This window comes from Cheilinus undulatus, linkage group 24 (genome assembly GCF_018320785.1).
Source record: "Cheilinus undulatus linkage group 24, ASM1832078v1, whole genome shotgun sequence".
NCBI classification, from domain to species: domain Eukaryota; kingdom Metazoa; phylum Chordata; class Actinopteri; order Labriformes; family Labridae; genus Cheilinus; species Cheilinus undulatus.
This window is the reverse complement of record NC_054888.1, coordinates 12,813,395-12,825,643: the sequence shown is the minus strand read 5'-3', so window position 1 is coordinate 12,825,643 and position 12,249 is coordinate 12,813,395. Positions and strand designations below refer to the sequence as shown.

General features: G+C 41.1%; 1 long non-coding RNA gene across 1 annotated transcript in view; it reads right to left on the bottom strand.

The window, feature by feature from the left end:
• Positions 1 to 12,249, bottom strand: part of LOC121506440 — a 119,589-nt gene that overhangs the window by 20,709 nt on the left and 86,631 nt on the right. Inside the window, exon 4 of the long non-coding RNA XR_005991654.1 lies at positions 3,232 to 3,279. This is a non-coding gene — a long non-coding RNA (uncharacterized LOC121506440). The remainder of the gene's footprint in view (positions 1 to 3,231; positions 3,280 to 12,249) is intronic.

Genomic DNA, 12,249 nt, shown 5'->3' with positions numbered 1-12,249 from the left:
ATGATTCCTTTCACCTTTATGAGATTCCCAGTTCTAGATGAACTGAGGCATCCCCACAGAATAATACTCCCACTGCCGTGTTTCACTGTGGGGGCGGTGTTCTTGGGCTCATACGCCTCTTCCTTCTTTTTCCAATTACACGCAATATCTCTGGCCAGAGAGCTCTAGTTTGGTCTCATCTGACCAAAGGACATGCTTCCAGTATGCACAATTTTTCTCTAGGATGTCCTTCGCAGACTTCAGTCTGGCAGATGTGGACTTTTTCTTGGTCTTCAGAAAGAAAACATAATGTAGACTGTAAGGAGTCTAAAACAAATTCCACCGGGTGGCGCTGTGCTGGAGTTTTTCTGCTATATGGTAAAACTTTGCTAAGTGAAACAATCGTTTACATAAAATATTCAAATTTTAGTGATACACAACTGGTTAGAAATCTGCTAGTTCTCCTTTAATTGTCACAAAGATTATATTTAGACTTGAAAAAAGATATAAAACAGATTCCTCAGAGAGAAAGGAACTGCTCCATGGCAGCATCATTTGAGTGGCATTTTTGTAACCCTTGATATTTTTGTCCTTTTGCTTTCAGAACTGTCATAACTTCACTTTTTTTGTCTTTGTTAAACAGCATCACAAATTTTGCACGTCAAAGTCAGTGTAGTTTTCATGGAAGCTGGTGCTCCACCTGTAGAAACAGATGCTATAAGCACGATACATTTTCAGATTTTGACACAGCAGGTATATCACCTGCTTAGTCATCAATGTCTTTCAAATCTAACAGAACAGATGCATTGAAGATGTCCACATGAATTGCAGAAGGAATTTTGTTGTCTTTTTCAGTTTTCAAGTCATTTTTCCTCATCTAAGTGTTCAAAAGCATGTGCACAATATGCAGCAGGACTTATACGTGACACTCATGGTAACATGTGCTGCTGCTGACAAAGTAGAGAGATCAATGAGGTCCTTGGAGTTGTTCCCAGGAGACCATGGATCGAAGCTGGCCAGTGTTGAGGTATAATTTAAACAAACCTTACAATGTTTTCAGAAACTTTACTACCTATTTTCAGTGCACAAATGCACGCATTTAAGCACGTTAACCACACATGAGACAGAAAGACGAGAGACTGTCTTGAGAAACAATTCAGTCATGACAAAGTGTTGGTATGTGACATCCTGGGAAGGCAATAAACCCTGTGAAAATTGCTCCTGCTGCTCTGATGCCTTTCTGCTTTAAGTGTGAAACCCACATGGGCAAAGTGTCTGAAAATGGGCAGTTTTAAAGCAGTGGCTGTAACTGTTTACAGGCAGGTAGAGTCTGATAAAAGATGCTACAAGTTAAGGATGGCCGTTTGGAGCAAAGATGTGATTGAATAGTCACTGGCTTTTCTTCAAATACAGTTCAAATAACTCCATCCCCCTTAGTCTACCGACCTCATACGCAAATAACACAAAACCTCATTCCATCCATTAGTGTTATTAACACTAAATGAAGAGAACAGACCGCCATGCAGCCCAGAGAAGGTTTAACGGTGCAGCGATGACAATAAGGTAAAGTGATAAGGAAGAACGGAGTAAAAAACTGCATCTTAACTGTGCAGTATTAATTTAAACCACAGATGGACTGGGATGTACACATACATGGTAATCGGGGGGGAGGGCAGTCCCCTAATCCTAGAAAATCATGACAATCTAACCATGTAATTGTGTATCATATAATAGATACTGAATACACATGTGCAAATTGCAGACTCAAAACAATGCATTTTATTTTTTCAATAGGTCTCCCCTAGCCCCCTGCTGTGCCTCACAGTGGTTTGGTCCAGCCCCACTCCTACTACAACAACTACTATGAAGCTAAGTTAGCTTTATCAACATGAGCGAAAGCAAACACGGCTATAGCTAACAAAGCTACATACAAAACATATCCTTGTATCTAACATAGCTGTTTTGTGAGCTTTGCTTTAGCTACATTAGCTACATTAGCTATAAAGCAACATTATACATAGCTAAGTTAGCTTGAGCAACATGAGATTAAGCAAACATAACTAAAGCAGCATAGCTATGCTAGCACTGTAGCTAAGTTAGCTACATAGCTCTGTTATTTATGCAGCTAACAGAGCTACATAAGTTACGTGTACTGTGTTAGAATGTTTTTATGGAGGACAATCAAGTAGTAACAGTGTAAGAAGACTTTTTACTTGGCTCTGTCAAATGTTTTGAACTCTGACCCTAACCCTAAACTGACATTTAATGCGATTGTGTTTTGAAAGTTTTATCATGCATTTCTGTTCTGAGATATTCAGCGTCTCAAATGAACATTTGTGAGAGTGGCTGTCATAGATGAACGGTCTGCAGCCAGACTCTTGACAAAATTTGACAAAGCAACCTCTATAGTTCCCTCTATGTTGCCTTATTGCCCTCTAAGTAGACAACGTCCTCCAGGGATGTCTCCCGGTTGACAGGATGTCCTCTAAGTGGATGAAACCACACGTCCAATAGTGGAGAAAATAAAATGAAGCGGCATAAGCTCCTTGGAGTAAAGTTCATTTTCACTGATCTCCTCTCTTGTGTATCTTTGTTGAGTCAATGGTTAAATGGTTCGTAATTCCTCATCTGTTTTTACAGAGAGGGTATAATCAGAATACAAAATATGTTAAATACCAACCAGGACAGAACTATTTCCTTTTAAATGTTTGCCAACATTTTACAAACAATGGCGCCCAACTGCACACAGGAGGTGCCTTTTTAAAAAAATCCTTTTCAGTGGTGCAACAGCGTTCTTATTTATTATTGTCACTCAACTGTTTCTTGATTCTTACTGGCTTAACATACTACAATATAATAGACATACTAAAACGCTAATGTCACATTAAATGTGGCATTAGCATTAGCATTAGCTGCCTAATTCCACTGGTCACCTGCTGCCTATAATTCTAGAGCCTTTTCAGTTAAGTAAGTGTTCCACAAGTAAATTACCTCACAGTAAACAGCCATTTTCTCTAAATGTATTGCTATAACCAAATAAGGGAGAAAAGCTGTTAAAAAGTGACGCTTTTGGCAGAGGAGGAATATCTAGCCTGGTACTGTCAGTATATTGGTATATCTACATTTTTAGATAGGAAAAGGGCATCAGAAGAGCTTCTTGAACACTGTATTTTATGGTAAATGAAAGTGAATGACTTATTCTGTAAATAGCACCTTTAAAAGTTGGGTCAACGTTTTGAAAAAAATACTTACATTGGTCGCTGTGGTCGTATTTTCAGTCCAGATTGTTCAATCTGTAACCTAAAGTGACAAAAAAGATAAGAGACAATTTTCAGAGTCTGTGTTTAATTTAAAAAGGCTCTGTAGAAGATGAAATGAAACCAAGAGTCAAATCAAGTGTTTTATTTTACAAAGTGTTTCAGCACAAAAATCCACCCTATTGTGTTTTTAGCTAAGCTTGGTGTGGGAGTAAAACAAAGACGGGATTTTTGAACATCACAGCAGTCACCTTTGGATGATACTCGCTTGATTTGTCTATTTCAGAGTGCTGAGGCCTCATCATAACAATATTTGGATTCACTATGGATTTATACAAAGAGAACGCTTTGCTTTGAATGTGCAGCTGGCCAGTAAGTATTCTCTTTCAGGGATTTAACACATGCGTGAATGCTTTAAGCTGAGCTAAGTGTCATTAAAAATGCTAAACAATCCTCCCTCCTCCTTGTTACTGAGAAAAAGAGACAGAAACACAGCATGAGCCGTGGTCACTCTAAACTGCACAGACGTAAAGCAAAGTGCAGCTGAAATTACACTTAAACACCAGTTTCCATCAGCTCCACCCTTAAACAAAATTCAGCACGTATACTTTGTATTCACACGTGTTAAAACTGTCAGCCCAGCCCAGCCCGCCATTCAGTCCTGCCATTTAAATTGCAGCCGCATCAGATTGCCAATTACAACAAGTGTGTGATTACTGTGATCATTTTCAAAATGACCGTCCCTGAATGCGCTGTCACTCTGGCACATTTAATTAAACCAATCAGAGGGAGCATGATGTTTGCCTCTCTAACCAGTCATCACACAAACACAGAGCCTCCCTTTGAACAGAGTGTTTGCCTTTTATTGGACACTTGTGGATCAAGATTCATGTTTTTATCAGCAGAAAACTGTGTATTTTGTTGATTGAACAAAAGGGCTTAACACTAAAGTCTGCAGTTGATCTAGACCTATATGTGTTTGCCCAATGAGGATTGGCTTTTGTGTTCTTTTACCTTACGATGAGGAAAAACTGCTGCATTTAATACCTTACTTTATTTACTATATGCAGCATTGTGTTCAAAGAAGGGCTGCATAAAAAAACTGATTATTTGAAAGTGAAAAGTTTCAGTCAAAACACTTTCTCTGTGTCTGAATCTCTTACTGACAGACAAGTTTAGTTTTGACTGCTAACTTCCTGCAGTCATGTGATGCTGCTGTGAGTGTCTTATCAGCTGATTTTATGCAGGTTTGGTTGACTGCGCCCCCTGCTGTCCAGCAGCTTCTTAAGAGCAGTAATATAAAACTAAACTCGACTGTCAATAAGAAACAGAAAAAAATAAGAGATGTCACATTTTGAATTAAAAACTAAAGTCTCATTTTTGGCGAACACTACACTGACATTTCAGCAGAGTTTTAGTGATCAAAGACCTATTTTAAGCTAGTCTTAGTCTCGTCTAATCTCTTAACTTTCACTAAGATTTTTAGACATAGTTTTAATCGATGAAATTAACACTGAGGCAAGGGTGTGTGATCCAATCCAAGATCCAATGCTTGCATTGAACGCTGCAAATATGGAGTATGTGGAACTAGCAGGTAAAGTGGAACACTGTGGGAATGGTGTTATTTTCCTACTGGCTTGTAGTCTGCAAACACGGCAGGACCTAAAGTCTACCTGATGACAGATTTCTATCCATTCATTAACATAACTTGTATCTTAAAAGCTGCATTTCTTGAGTCTATTTTAAGTCTAGTCAATTTTACCAGTCTTTCTTTGTTCCAACCTTCACCTATGTTCATGAACTCTGGGTAATGACCAAAAAAATGACAAATTGTGGGTTCAAGTGGTTGAAAGGAGATTCCTCAGGAGGGTGTCTGGGCTCAGCCTTAGAGATAGGGTGGGAGTTCTGACATCTGGAGGGATCTCGAAGTAGAGTCGCTGCTTGTTCACCTTGAAAAGGAGCCAGTTGAGGTGGTTCAGTCATCTGATCAGGATGTGTTCTGGTCACCTCCCTGCTGAGGTCTTCTGGGCGCATCCAACTTATAGGAGACCCTGGGGTAGACCCAGGACTCGCTGGATGGATTATATATCTCATCTGGCCTAGGTTAGCCTTGGAATACCCAAAGAAGAAATAAACTTGATCCGAACCCGGATAAGCCAAAGAAAATTGATGGATTGGTTATTTTAAAAAGGTTTTGATCTCCTCCAGGTTACATTACATCCTGCAGCAGAGAGTTTAACTTTGCAGCGTCGAGGGTCCCAGAGTTAAGAAAGAGATTTAGGACCCAACGGTGTTGCATGGCTGCCATCACTGTGCTATGTTTTGTTTTCTTGTCGTGTCAGCATCGCTGATCTGCAAATGCAACTCTCAGCAAAGTTATAAAGGATGTGAAAGGCTCACTCTTCTGAAAACAATGACATATGCAAGTACAGCATGAAAAACCAACCAATAAATCACTGACAAATCTGTCAGCAACATATTTTGTCATCAGCTTTTTTTGTTTCAACACTTCAAAAGTTTAACTTTTTGTAACTGAGAGTGCTGTGAGAGCTGGACTACAATGGTTTCACTTTGAAAATGTGAATGAGTCCACGAATTAAATTAACTAAACAGCCCTTGTTCAGAAAAACATTTTGTTTCATTCTGAAGGTGAAGTTGTAATCAAATAGTTTCAATTTGAACAAGAAATCGTCGCAAATTTGAGCCAAAACTGACTCAAGCAGATAAACCCTCTCCTGTTACTCAAACATGAAGGAACTTTTGATGGCTAGCAATCTTAGAAGGGGAGAATAAGACACAAAACGGATTTTTGTTGTATCAACAGCTAAAAATAATGGTAGAAAAAAATCATCTGGTAAAAATCAATCAGAGCATTGTTAACATTCACACAAATGCTCCACTCTCTTTTATATCATTGCTTTCTTCTTGATATTGTTAACAATTGGACAGAAGACGAAATACTTTGTAGTGAAGGATTTGAGTGTAAAATCAACTAACTTTAGAAAAACAAGTTTCAAATTATTGATAAGAGGTGCCATTCATGCTCTGACAGCAGTTAACTAAAGCACTTCACAATGGACCTTTATATCCCCAAAGAGTCAGCACAAAAATACACAACTTCAACACCTAAATCCCATCTCAGACCACTGTTTGTTTCCAAGCCTGAGGCCATTTCACCCGAGTACTTGGAAGTGTAAAAGCTGCTGTTCTTGGAGCTTTGTGTGGTCAAAAAGAAGACACAAGATGCCGAGACTCTCCTCAGCAAACCAGTGCAGTCCCCTGCCGACCACGCAGCTGTGAGAACAACCAGCAGTGCAGACTGGAAACTGAATGATGTCATTGGTTAATTGAGCTATCATTAAGCATTATAATGAGTCATTACACTAATCACGGGAGAGGGGTGGTGGAGACTGCTGGGGGAGGATGAATCTCCTAAGTGTTATGAGTCAAGAAAGGAAGCAAAGAATGAAAAAGAACATCCCAAACAAAAAGAAGTTAACGCAGTTAGTTGGAGTGACTTCAGGGGGCAATCCTGAAAATCTGGCATGTAAAGAGGTGGGATTAGTCATAATGGGGGAGGGGGAAAAAGCTTTATGAGGCTTTTTTTTTTTTTACGTATCATCAGGGCTTATCTTGCATAGAAATATGCATACATTGTCCCCTTCCCGATGTCTTTTCCCAACACAACATGCCTCAATCTATCAAAATTCAAGAACAGATGAGAAAGGGTTTCAAAGCCATTTCAAAGGCTTTGGGAATCCAGTGAGCCACAGTGAGAGCCATTACCCACAAATGGAGAAAACTTGGAACAGTGGTGAACCTTCCTAGGGGTGGACAGCCTACAAAGCACAAGGGGGGGCACTGCTCGCGTAGCGACCGGCAGGAGGGTGAATGTCTGTGTGCCTACCGTTGTGATTCTACGTCTTTTTCGTCTGTTTGATCGTATTTTGTCTTGATCTGGGTGGCATATGTTGTGTCACTAGCTTGTCCCCTGTCTTGGACATTTGTGTATTCACCCGTTGAGGGATAACTGAGAATGGAGCTGTTTTTCGCACTCATCTGGTGGACTACAATCGCCATTTCACTGGGCTTCAGTGACTTCTGTCATCACCTGCACCCCGATCTCACCTCCAGACTTCAATATACAAAGGACATGTTGCTGCAGTACAACACTCCCACTCCTCTCTCAGATTCACTTGTCCAACACCTGGAAAATAACTCTATATATAGACACAATGAAAGTTTTAAGCACGCTAAAACACAGAAGCGGGGCAAAAGGGGCGGGGTTCGCCTGAGGCTGCGGCGACAAAAACTGAACCGCCTCCCGCTTCCAACAGGGATTTTGGCCAACGTGCAGTCCCTCCGTAACAAACGGATGATCTTCAGGCCAACGTGCTCCATCTCCACCAGTACAGGAACGCTTGTGTGCTGGCTCTGACTGAAACCTGGCTCTCTAACAGCGATCCTGACTCGGACCTGCTCCTTGACGGCTTCGGGATTCCCTTCCACACGGATAGAGACAGTGACATCACGGGGAAGTCCCATGGAGGCGGGGTCATGCACCCCCGACATTGAACTGCTGTCCGTGTCAGTCCGCCCCTTTTATCTCCCAAGAGAGTTCCCCCAAATTTTTATCACCGTGGTCTACATCCACCCTAAAGCCAACACCAAAAATGCAGCACACGTGATCAGACAATCCACAGAGAGACTACAGTCACTGTGCCCAGATGCTCCTGTTTTTATTCTTGGGGATTTTAATCAATGTAAATTGAGATCAACTCTGACTCATTTTTATCAGTATGTCACCTGCCCAACTCGTTTTCATAAGACACTTGATCTCTGCTATGGGTCCATCAGAGATGCTTTTAGATCATCCACACTGCCTCCCTTTGGATCCTCAGACCACAACACCATACTACTGCTGGAGCCTGTCTATAAGACAGTGTTAAAAAGGGAGGCTGCACAATTTAAAACTGTTAAAGTGTGGTCTCCAGACGCTGTCCAGTGCTTGCAGGGGTGCCTGGACTGCACTGACTGGTCTGTGTTTATTCAGCCAGATGGACCCCAGAGCTCTTCAGGTGGTATGGATATACATGAACTTACCTCTACTGTGTGTAGTTACAAAACTTTTTGTGAAGAGTCTTGTATTCCCACACGGCAGGCTAAAGTCTACCCAAACAATAAGCCATGGATAAACAACTCTTTAAAGCAAATGATAAAGAGGAAACATGATCTGTTCAAAAAAGGCAGTGTTGAGGAGATCAGAGAGGCAAAAAGACTAGTCAGAGCAGAAATTAAGAAAGCTAAACTCAACTATAAAGACAAAATCGAACAGAAGTTCAACAGTAAGGATTTAAAAAGTGTCTGGAATGGCATGTCAACCATGACAGGCACTCAAAAGTTAAAGAGTAGTAAGGTAAGATTAGATGGTTTTAATTCAGACAAGGAGTTAGCAGATAATTTTAATCGTTTTTATCTCAGGTTTGACACAGATGATTTTAGAGAAAAGTAGATCAGATCAGGTTTGAAACTGCCTCTACCACACAGCCTGATTTTAATCTTGAAGACATAAGGATTTTATTCAGCAAAACCAAGACCAACAAGAGCCCAGGCCCTGATAACATCTCTGGTCACTTCCTCAGACACTGTTCAGATCAACTGTCCTTTATTTTCCATCATATATTTAAGAGCTCCCTAGAGCAGCAGACAGTTCCTGAACTCTGGAAAAGGTCGACAGTTGTAAAATCCCCTAAGTCTATCAACGACTACAGACCTATAGCCCTAACCTCACTGGTTATGAAGGTTTTTGAAAAAATAATCAAACGAGAGCTGGTGGAGGCTGTGGAAGACGTTATAGACCCTTTGCAATTTGCATATAGGAGCAAAAGAGGGGTGGATGACACGGTTTTAACTCTTCTTAACTTTGTTAAGAAGCACATTTGTTGTTTTTAGATTTTACCTCTGCTTTTAACACAATTCAGCCCCATATTTTAGCCTCTAAATTACTATCAAATTTTAACCTGTGTCCTAGTATTGTTGGCTGGATTTTTGATTTTTTAACAGACAGATCCCAGAGCGTCAGAGTGAACAGTGCTCTGTCTGACGTCCTCCTCTCCTCCACTGGTTCTCCACAGGGCTGTGTCCTCTCACCCATTCTATACATCCTGTACACTGATGACTGCAGAAGTTTACACCCAGAAAGTCATATCCTGAAGTCTGTGGATGACACAGTCATAGTGAGTCTGCTACAGGGGGAAGACACAGCTCCTGGCCCAGTGGTGGAGGACTTTATTCAATGGTGTGACGATTCATTTTTAAACCTGAATGTGGCAAAAACCAAGGACATGTGCATAGATTTTAGAAAGAACTCCAGCCCACCGCTTTCAACAGTGATCAAGGGAGAGATTGTGGAGCATGTCACCAGTTTTAAATACCTTGGGGTGGTTGTCGACAATAAGCTGTCTCTTAACGAAAACACGGACACTGTTTACAAAAAATCACAGCAGCGGCTGCACTTCCTCCGGATGCTCAACCGGTTTGGTGTGTGCAGCAAACTAATATCAATGTTTTATCATGCAATGGTTGAATCTGTCCTGACATTTGCCCTTATCTCCTGGTTTGGCAGCCTCTCACTGGGAGACAAAAAGAGGCTAGAACATGTCGTTAAAGTTGCAAGTAAAATTATTGGTATCACATTACCTGACCTGTCCACAACCTTTTATAGGAGGGTAAACTTTAAGGCTCAGGACATCAGACAGTGCCCTGATCATCCTCTTCATACTGAATTTGAGCTCCTACCCTCTGGCTGGAGATTCAGGTTACCTAAGGCTAAATCCAACAGGATGAAGAATTCATTTATTAGTCAAGCCATTACACAACTGAATTTAAATTTTGAAAGTGAATTGTCATAATGCATTCTATTGAGTGCTCAATGTATTAATAGCTCTGTCCTCAGCTGTCCTTTAAGGTATGGGTGTACTAACCCATTTTAGTGTTGTACCTAAACTTGTGTGATTGTGTTTCCTATGTTTTATGTTTTTTACCTGCCAGCAAAGAAAATTTCCCTTAGGGGACAATAAAGTGGAAAGTCGAAAAAAAAGGTTGAGTTGAAAAAAGATTACTCCAAGAGGGCATCGCTGAATCATTCAGGAAGTCGCAAAGAACCCAGAACAACATCTAAAAACCTAACCTGACACGCCAGATGGGTGTGTTTCACACATCCATCTGGGAAAGCTTCAATAGAAAACGGTTGAGAAAAGGCAGAGGCTTTGAAAAAAACTTGGCGTGTGATTGGATGAACGTTCTCTCTGTCACATCTCTACGGGCCAATAAGAGCAACAAAACACGGGACGTAGCAGCTATCAAGCTGCGTGTGTGCAGCTACGGGGAATAACGCAAAACATGGCGACTATAGACATGTAAGTACTCGACTTTTGTCATTTATGAAAAGAAAACAACTCACTGCTGTTCTTTGTTCTTCTTTTAACGAAGAATTGTTGTCAAGTTCTGATAAAACTTACACTTTAGCAGCATCCACGCTCAGATCTCTTGGCATAATTGTACCGGCCTCTTGCTGCTGCTTGTTTATGTCACGACTCTGCTGTGCCTGAACGTACTGCCCCTCGTCACTGATTGGTTCTGTCACTTTCTAACCGGTCTCAAACAGTTCAAACGGGAGCTTAACAAGATGGATTCGCCAGTGAAAAACAAGGAAATGGGCGTATCCATCTGCTTTGCAAGGTTACTAAAGACCTGCAGACCTCATTAAACCCATTTAAAGTCAGTTTCCATAATTCACCAATAGAAGAAAAAGGCTTGGTATCCTTTGGGTAGTTCCATGGCCGAAGCCTCTGCTGGCCAAAAAGAAAACCAAGGCTCATTTCACTTTTGCCATATCTTGATGATCCCCAAGACATTTGAGGAAATCTTCTGTGGTATAAAGCGCCTACAAAGGAGTCCAGCTGGCGCCTCTCTCCATCAGTCAACATCCAGGCCTCACAAGAGTGTAAGAAGACCGGGAGGACCAAGGACTGCATGTTCAGATTACGGAAATGCCACATTGTCTTGCTCATTGAACCCATCGCCCAATGCATGAGTCCAAGTCTGCAAATCTGTCCAAGCCTGTAGATATCCTTGTGGGGGCTCCTAACTTGCTGAGTGAGGAGGCTGACACATTTGGAATGACTATCTCCTGGACCAAAACAAATATCCAGGCATTTGGGGAAGCCTGGATGTTGCCATCTGCAAATGGTGAGTATGGAAGTTGCCTAGTCGCTCACCTACTTTGGTAGCGCAATCCATCTATCTGCTGACTGGGAGGCTGCAATCAAAGCAGACAAGTCAAAGTCTGGACTTAAAGATGCTGTGGCATGACTTGAAACTGGTCACTCATGTTTGAAAAACCTCCCAGTGTGGCTAAATTCAAACAATTCTGCAATGAAGAGTGGGCCAAAATTCCTCCACAGTGATGTGAAAGACTCATTGCCAGTTATTGCAAACACTTGTTGCACTCTTTGCCACTATATACTATACACACATATACATACAACTATATATCCATTTTGAAATAAAATAGTTGAATGTATGATAAGAGTACTGTGCTTTGAGTGCATTTAATTGACACAACTTTCTACCTGAGAACAACTTTGAATGAATGAAAACAGCAACATGAACAATGCTTCTATTGAACAGCACCACTTGACAAGTAACAAGGACCTTTCTAGATGGTATAAAAGAAAAATTTAAAAAGATTTTCTTCTGAAAGTTCTGGTACCAGCTGGTAAATATGCTGCAAGACTCAAAGGCGTCAAAAATACCACAGGCAAGTAAATTTATGATACTTCAATGCAAGTTTCATGCCTAATTTGTCCCAAATTCCCTCCCATACCAGTCATCTCAAGAGAAGGCAAAAGTCCAAACCTCACCGCCAACTCTTCTCGGCAGCTTGTCGAATAACACGCATCATTTAATGTAACAAGTCCTGTTCTACCATCAAACCTTCATGAATGCAGCT